The 9495-nt window shown below is 31.8% G+C and overlaps 1 pseudogene; it reads left to right on the forward strand.

Moving 5' to 3' along the window:
• Positions 1-4561: 4561 nt before the first annotated feature.
• On the forward strand, positions 4562-6989 carry LOC133315707 (serine/threonine-protein kinase PEPKR2-like; annotated as a pseudogene).
• The last annotated feature ends 2506 nt before the right edge of the window (positions 6990-9495 follow it).

Consider the following 9495-nt stretch of genomic DNA (forward strand, 5'->3'; position numbering starts at 1 on the left):
AGCCCTGCATATGTTGCACCAGGAGTGTTGTTGGGTAGATACTCAGAAAAGGCGGATATATGGAGTGCTGGAGTGCTCCTGCATGCTCTGTTGGTTGGTGTTCTTCCATTTAAAGGGGATTCACAAGAAGCAGTTTTTGAGGCTATTAAGAATTCCAAGCTAGATTTCCAAACCGGGATGTGGGAATCAATATCTAAACCTGCACGAGATCTTGTTGGGAGAATGCTGACAAGGGATATTTCAGCAAGGATAACAGCTGATGAAGTACTTAGTAAGTTTATGATAGATTATTAATGTTTTGTAGCGTGCTTTATCTCTCTTCCTCAATGATGAATACACCAAAGACTAGTTGTATTTGGTCTGATTTTTTGTTTTTTAATCTTGAAATAATTAAAATTAGAAATTTCCAAGTTTTGTTGAAAAGTATCTTTGCCTTTCACATGAATTCTTAATAATTAGAAGGATTGCCTTGTTTTGGTTGGGATAACAGTGGGAATCTGTTAATTCTCACTTACTTTTGTTAGTTTTTATTATGTGTTCTTCTTGTTGAGGCTCTCTTTTTCTCCCTAATGTTTTTAAACAGGAAATAAAATGACAGTACTTTTAAGTTTTAAGAACTGTTCGATTGTTTGCATGTTAAATTAATATTATGTGGTTCAATTTCAGGACATCCATGGATATCTTTCTACACAGAACGTACATTGAAGATCCTGCCCGTTGAATCAAAGTTGAAGCACCAAAATGGAGCTGCTTGCCACAACTTTGTTGCTGCACCTGAACCTAGGTTAGGAAGAAACAGGATGGATGATGGGTTCCTTAATGAGGTTTCAAGCCTTTCAATGCTTTTTCTTATATAATTTGACGATATTCATTTTTTTTTCTTACTAGTTCATTATTTTTCTTACCTAATTTGACCATGTTGATTTTTTTATTCCATAACATGTAATTTGTTATTCCCATGGGATTGGCGGTATCAGATTGATCAAAGTTAAGAGCAATATTAAAAAAAAAACTTTTTATCTTTCTTTCTTTATTTTTTAACTTTTCAAAAATTTTAAAAATAGCAGAGGTGAAGATTAACGACCCGTTTGAATGAATTTTTTTTTTCAAAAATTGCATTTTATAAGTTAAAAGATATATTTTTCACTATAAGTTATTTTAGATTTCTATTATAAAAAAAGCAAAAATTACAGTTACTTATATAATTATATATAATAAATAAAATTTACTGAAATGTAGCTGGGGCTCCGACCCTACCTAAGCATAATGTGGTTCCGCCACTGATGGGCAAGAAAACAAAAAAAAAACCGTCTAACGTCCAAAAGAATGGCTCCACACAATGGCGGAGCCAGAATTTAACTTTAGTTGGGGCAAAAAATTTGACATGTCAAACATTTATCATAATTACACATACCTTTTATTTTTTAATAATATAATATATGATGATTTATATTATTCATTTAAAAACATATTCTGAGATCAATTAGAATAATGTTTGGTTCATTACTTATTATGTTGTGGGAGGAAAGTGAAATTTTATGTTTGAAATGTTTGTCGAAAAAGTTAGTGCATTTTTATATGTTTGCTCTGATATATAATCAACGACAATTAGGCTGCGCATGACAATCATTCTGATTCCTGACACTGTTTCTGAAAAGGAATGATTCTTTTCTATTTCTGTGCCTTGGAACAATTCTGAGAATCAGAATTACGTTTGTTAACATATTTTCTTTTTATTCCGAGAATCAGAATTACGTTTGATAACACATTTTTTTTTATTCCGATAATCAAAATTACGTTTGATAACACAATAAAAATCTATTTCTTTACTTTTGTTTATAGATTTCATCAACTGTATAAAATTGCAAATGACAATAGATTTTAACCGAAATACCAAATTTTATATTTAAAAAATTATATAAAAATTTATAATATTTTATTATATAGTTTTTTTACGACAATTCACATTTTTAACTATTATTTTTCAATCGTCTTCACAATTCACATTTTTTTTTCTCATTCCCTTGACCATTTTATTTTTTAATATCATATGCTAATATATAGTTGTCGGGATAGGATATTGTGACACCCAAGTTATGTTACACCCATGTGACACCCAGTCAATCTCACCGTTAGATCGCTTATGTTGATCCAACGGTTATATTTATTTCCATCTTTGTATGATCATGATTTCCCAAATTTAATATTTTATATTTATTTCTACCTTTGTATGGTTATGATTTCCCATATTTAATGCTTTCACTTTAAATTTAGGAAATCATGACCATACAAAGATGGAAATAAATATAACCGTTGGATCAACATAAGCGATCTAACGGTGAGATTGACTGGGTGTCACATGGGTGTAACATAACTTGGGTGTCACAATATCCTATCCCATAGTTGTCATGCCTTAACCTCATCTTTGGATTGAGAGGAGAAAATGGAAAAAAGTTTTTAAAGTTTCAAATCTTTTCTCAATTGACTCAAGAGAAGAAAAATAAAGCAACTAAAATAATAGAAATCAAAAATTAAAAAAATTAGCGTCATCTCTTTCTTAATCTTTTCTCTCATTTTCTTCCATGTCATTAAAAATTTATTAGGGCCGTTTGGATGAATTTTTCTCTCTCAAAAAGTTGTCTTTCTTCAGAAAAAAAAAGCATGTATGAAAAAATATGTTTGGACGCCTGCTTTTAAAAAAAAGCAAAAGTCATAAAAAAAGTCAAAAATCTATTTATTTTTTTAAACTGAAAATTTTAACTTCTAAAAATAACATAAGTCAAATATTTTTTCAAAAACTAAATATTTTTTAAAAATCTAAATAACTTTAACTTTTATAAAAAGCACTTCTAAAATAAGTAAGGTATAATTTTTTTTTGAAAACTCATCCAAATAAACACTTATTCTCGTAGAAGTGAAACAGAGCACTTTTATTATTATTGTGAAGGAATGGAAACACCCATTATCAAGTATATATTATTTTATTTTTAAAAAATTCCTGATATGAATTAAGATAAATCAATTAAAGGAAATTCAAGAAAAACAAAGTGAGGTATTGGATGAAGGAAATTCCTAAGATAGAAATTAAATAGAAATTAGGGAACAAATTAGGGAGAAAGTCAAGAAGAATATCAGAAAATTATGTAAGGAAAAAAGTCCAGTTTCGTTAATATGATGACAATATTGAATGGTAATTAACCTGGTATTGACCAATCATAAAGGGAGAATAAATACCAATGATTTTCAGAATTCAAATTTGAATTACCATTTCAAAATCCAAGTTAAAGTTATTTATTAGTATTTTATAACAACTCCTACTTTATGCATGTTCAATGTTAATATGATGACAATATTGAACGGTAATTAATATGATGAAAATGAGAAATGTGTGTAAGGAAAAAATCCAATTTGTTATTCCCATGGGATTGGCGTATCAGATTGGATCAAAGTTAAGAGCAATATTACAAAAAAAGCTTTTTATCTTTTTTTTTTTAACTTTTCAACAATTTAAAAAATAGCAGAGGTGAAAATTAAGGACTTGTTTGAATTTTTTTTTTCTTTCAAAAACTGCATTTTTAAGGAAAAAAATATTTTTCACTATACGTTAGTTGCGATTTCTATTTTAAAAAAAGCATAAATTGCAAAAAAGTCAAACATTTATGTGAAATTTGTTGACTATTGAATGGTAATTAATATGATGAAAATGAGAAACGTGTGTAAGGAAAAAAGTCCAATTTCGTTAATATGATGACTATTAAATGGTAATTAATCTGGTATTGAACAATATAAAGAAGGGAATAAATACCAATAATTTCCAGAATTCAATATTTGCGTTACCATTTCAAAATCCAAATTAAAGTTATTCATTAGTTTTTTAAAACAGTTCCTACTTTATACACGTTCAATGCTTTTTCTTATATAATTTGACGATATTCATTTTTTTTCTTACTAGTTCATTATTTTTCTTACGCACGCAGGAGAACATAAACTGGAACATCCTATATTATATTAAAGGAAACAACGTTAGCTAAGCAAAAAGAGTGTGAAGAGTACCCGTCTTCTTTCTTTCTTTTTTCTATGCTTGTCGTTCGCGCATTCCCCTAAAACTTTGATAGCAGATTTTTAGGGTTTCAGTCCCTGATTGAGAAACTACGTCGTAATAGTTTCCCAATTTGTGACTTTTTTCTCATTGCTTATACTCTCCGCAACGCATTACAGGATCATTGGTTGGGATTGCGAAGGTTTGTTTCTTTTTCTTTCTATGTTCTGGCATCTTCTTTTCTTGTCTTGCAGGGGTCTCGTGATGTGATGGCGCTTTTTGGCGCCATTACGTTGCGAGAAAGCTTCGGGGTTCGATTTACTTTCTTGAAGTTTAATATTTGTGTTTGGATGCTTTCCTTGTGGTTTTGCGTTCATTCATGATCAATCTGACTAGAATTCGTTGACTGATCTTTCTCTATTTTGACTGCAGAATTGTGTCTTGCGGCAAAAATCGGATTTTGCACACTGGGTACGTGATCAACACAAAGATTGGTGTTGCGTTGGTACTTTACTGATAGATGCTATGAGGATGAAAAGGAAAGGAAGTGAGTGTGACGAGTCCTCGAAATTGACTGACATTTTGAGATCCAATCATGGGTCTCCGTCGTCCAATTTTGAGACCCATTATTCGATGGAAGATTGTTCGAGGTTGAAGAAGAGGTGTAGAGAAAATACTAAGATAGACTCAGCTGGTTCCTACAAGAGTAGGGTGGCGGGTTTTGCCACTGCTCCTCCTTGTGGGACATTGTCTCTGATGACCGCGGGAAGAGGCCTAAAGAGGAAGATAGGTTGCATTGACGTGGCTACCCAGATGGGGAGGAAGAACAAGATTGAAGATGATTATGTTACTGGGGTGAGGATCGGGCAAGGAAAGTATGGATCTGTTTCGTTGTGTAGGTCTCTTGTTGGCGGCGCGGAGTATGCGTGTAAGACTCTGAAGAAGGGGGATGAGACTGTTTACAGGGAGGTGGAGATAATGCAGCACTTGTCTGGGCATCCTGGGGTTGTGACTCTGCTGGCAGTGTATGAGGAAGCTGATTGCTCTCATCTGGTGATGGAATTGTGCTCTGGGGGAAGACTTGTCGACCAGATGTTTAGGGAGGGCCCTTGTTCTGAACAGCGGGCTGCTAATATACTTAAGGAAGTGATGTTTGTCATCAAGTATTGTCATGATATGGGAGTTGTGCACAGAGATATCAAGCCTGAGAATATTCTGCTTACTGCTTCGGGGGAAATAAAGCTTGCTGATTTTGGCCTGGCCATGAGAATTTCTAAGGGTAATATGTTAAACCTGTTTGGATGATCTTCTTTTTTTGTTATCCTATGGTATATATATGTGCTAACTTCTATGAATAGAATCCTTACACAACCGGCCTTGTGTAAAATTCCATCCTAGTCATTCTGTTAATAAAAAATGTCTAGGCAAGTTTGAAGAAGTTCATCAAGATGAGCTTTCAACTGAATTGTACTTTACTAATGTTACCCTGTACATAGGAGTAAAAATTGGAGAGTTCAAATGGTCATCTCCCTTAAGTTTACTATGTTCAGTATTCAATTAAATTTGCTAGCGGTCTAAGAATAAGAGGTCCTAGAGAAAATGCTTATAATAGTTTGAAGCTAACCATTCATACTCTAAGGTCACTTTGTTTAATTTTTAAGCATTTAAAAATATCAGTAATTCAATTGACATATATATAAATACACACACATAAGTAAAAGATACATACATGCATACATGAGTAATTTATGCATAGCCTCATTGTCTAGAAATTTGCATTGCAGGTCAGAACTTGACGGGTTTGGCTAGGAGCCCTGCATATGTTGCACCAGAAGTGTTGTTGGGTAGATACTCAGAAAAGGCGGATATATGGAGTGCTGGAGTGCTCCTGCATGCTCTGTTGGTTGGTGTTCTTCCATTTAAAGGGGATTCACAAGAAGCAGTTTTTGAGGCTATTAAGAATTCCAAGCTAGAGTTCCAAACCGGGATGTGGGAATCAATATCTAAACCTGCACGAGATCTTGTTGGGAGAATGCTGACAAGGGATATTTCAGCAAGGATAACAGCTGATGAAGTACTTAGTAAGTTTATGGTAGATTATTAATGTTTTGTAGCGTGCTTTATCTCTCTTCCTCAATGATGAATACACCAAAGACTAGTTGTATTTGGTCTGATTTTTTGTTTTTTAATCTTGAAATAATTAAAATTAGAAATTTCCAAGTTTTGTTGAAAAGTATCTTTGCCTTTCACATGAATTCTTAATAATTAGAAGGATTGCCTTGTTTTGGTTGGGATAACAGTGGTGGGAATCTGTTAATTCTCACATACTTTTGTTAGTTTTTATTATGTGTTCTTCTATGTGGTTGAGGCTCTCTTTTTCTCCCTAATGTTTTTAAACAGGAAATAAAATGACAGTACTTTTAAGTTTTAAGAACTGTTCGATTGTTTGCATGTTAAATTAATATTATGTGGTTCAATTTCAGGACATCCATGGATATCTTTCTACACAGAACGTACATTGAAGATCCTCCGTTGAATCAAAGTTGAAGCACCAAAATGGAGCTGCTTGCCACAACTTTGTTGCTGCACCTGAACCTAGGTTAGGAAGAAACAGGATGGATGATGGGTTCCTTAATGAGGTTTCAAGCCTTTCTTCATCATCTGAAAGTTGCAATTCAGAATATCATGATGTTTGTGTGTGGATTGATGCACTTGCCAATGCAATTTCACATGTAAGGATATCTGAACCAAAGAGGAGCAAGTTGTGGGCAGTTCCAATTCATCAGCAAGGTTTATATAACATGAGGGCTAACCTCTGTAAAGCATTTTGACCTACTGACAGGTTGACACCCCATAAACCACTATCTCTGCTGCTTTAGCTGGGGTTTTATAGTATACTTTGCCCAACACATTCTACAGTTGGCAAAAGTGGATTACATTTTTTTCCTCTAAATAATGATTACTGAGAAAACTCAGCTAGTTGTACAGAACCTGTGAATATGATATTAGTGTGTCACTGCATGTTTTTGCTCTTGCTGGAGCATGATAAATAGAATGCTATGATTTCACTTCAGTGAAAACTTGACCTACTCATATGTTTTTTTGGAAGATTTTAATCCGAAACCATGAGTGCATAAGCGTATGTTATCCCTCCCATAACGCTGCATGTGTACTTATTTAGTGTTGGCAATTTGTATTTCAAGACATACTTTTTTGTACAGATGGTAGCGAGGAGTTTGACCTTGAGTCAATTATATATAGCAATGGCGTTTACTTTGAAAATGGAGTTGACAGCTGCTTGCTTATTTTCACTGAAAAAAAAGGAAAAAAAAGTACTTCTACTTGTGTTTAGAAGAGGCGAATCTTAACTACCAGGGGATAGATTTTAAAAGGCTATAAAATTTAGATTCTTTATCTGTTAAGGTGAGGTTAAGGGGTAATCGAGATAATAGGTAGGAACATATTTAGGAAGAGGGTATAGCTGAAAAAGGAAACATTAGATAATTCAATCCAAACCGAAAAAAATTGGATTGGATCGGATCGGATCGGATCGGATTTGAAAACAAATTAAAACCGAATGCATGATTATATGATTAAACCGAAGGGATTGGATCGGATGAATTTTGCTTCCAAAATCGATCCAATCCAGACCGCGAACACCCCTAGTGAATCATATGCTCGGAAAAAGAAAGAAAAGGTGCATATGCTTTGGAATATTTTTTTAACGAAGAAGGTAATTTATTATTTAGATCTCTCATGAGTCATGATGATTAGGATTGGCTCATAAAATGCTAGATTGAAATTAATGTTAAACAAATTTGTTTATTATTAGTTAAAAGAATAGAAAAATATGTAATCATAATAAATTAATTCTAGATTGTAGTAAAAATCATCAAAACATAACCAATCACCAAACTGAATTAATAATTTTTATAAATATAATCAAAACAATTAGTAATTCATGAAAATTGTGAATTTAAAAAAGTTTAAACCCAAAGTTTCTGGTTAGCTCATTACAAGTTGAGAGAAAAGTAAATTAATATGGATTGAATTTTGGTAACTTAAACCAGATTAATTGATAAGTCATGACTCAATTTAACAACTCCGGTATCAATTTAACAACTCCGGTATCGAGGTATAAGTGTTTACCCTCCTTTCGCTTTGAGTCAACTATGTATTGTGGTAAAATAAGAATAAAAATTTCATGGATATATCTTAAACATAATTTACTAATAAAATTGATTCATGAATTTTTGCCCTCATTTTTACTCTCATGGCTCAAAGTATTCCGATCAAATCAGGAAAAAAGAGAGGGATTTAGTGTGTCCTTTTAAAGGACGTAAATTATGTCCTTTTAGACATAAATAGTTTTGTCAATAAAGAGAGGACAAATGATATATTTTAATTAAAATACGAGATAATTCTCTTTTTGTTTTTATTAGAAGAATGGGATGATTCTCTATAATTTAACCTTATATTTGGATTGAGGGGAGACAAGGGAAGAAAGTTTTTAAAGTTTCAAATCTTTTATCAATTGACTGAAGAGAAAAAAAAATAAAGGAACTAAAATAATAGAAATAAAAAATTAAAAAAATTAGCGTCATCTTTTTTTTTAATCTTTTCTCTCATTTTCTTCCATGTCATTAAAAAATTATTAGGGCCTCTTTAGATGGGTTTTTCTCTCTTCAAAAGTTGTTTTACTTCAGGAAAAAAAAAGCATGTATGGGAGAAATATGTTTGGACGTCTACTTTTAAAAAGAGTAAAAGTCATAAAAAAAAGTTAAAAATCTTTTTTTTTTAAATGAAAATTTTAGCTTCTAAAAATAACATAAGTTAAAACACAAATATTTTTTCAAAAACTAAATATTTTTTAAAAATCTAAATAACTTTAACTTTTATAAAAAGTACTTCTAAATGGGAACACCCATTTATCAAGTATATATTATTTTATTTTTTAAAAATTCCTGATATGAATTAAGAGAAATCAAATAAAGGAAATTCAAGAAAAAACAAAGTCAGGTATTGGATGAAGGAAATTCCTAAGATAGAAATTAGGGTGAAGATTAACGACCCGTTTGAATGAATTTTTTTTTCAAAAATTGCATTTTATAAGTAAAAAGATATATTTTTCACTATAAGTTATTTTAGATTTCTATTATAAAAAAAGAAAAAATTACAGTTACTTATATAATTATATATAATAAATAAAATTTACTGAAATGTAGCTGGGGCTCCGACCCTACCTAAGCATAATGTGGTTCCGCCACTGATGGGCAAGAAAACAAAAAAAAAAACCGTCTAACGTCCAAAAGAATGGCTCCACACAATGGCGGAGCCAGAATTTAACTTTAGTTGGGGCAAAAAATTTGACATGTCAAACATTTATCATAATTACACATACCTTTTATTTTTTAATAATATAATATATGATGATTTATATTATTCATTTAAAAACA

The sequence above is a fragment of the Gastrolobium bilobum genome, unplaced genomic scaffold, assembly GCF_033153095.1.
Source record: "Gastrolobium bilobum isolate Gb01-03AN ecotype WA unplaced genomic scaffold, APGP_CSIRO_Gbil_v1 utg39160, whole genome shotgun sequence".
NCBI lineage: Eukaryota > Viridiplantae > Streptophyta > Magnoliopsida > Fabales > Fabaceae > Gastrolobium > Gastrolobium bilobum.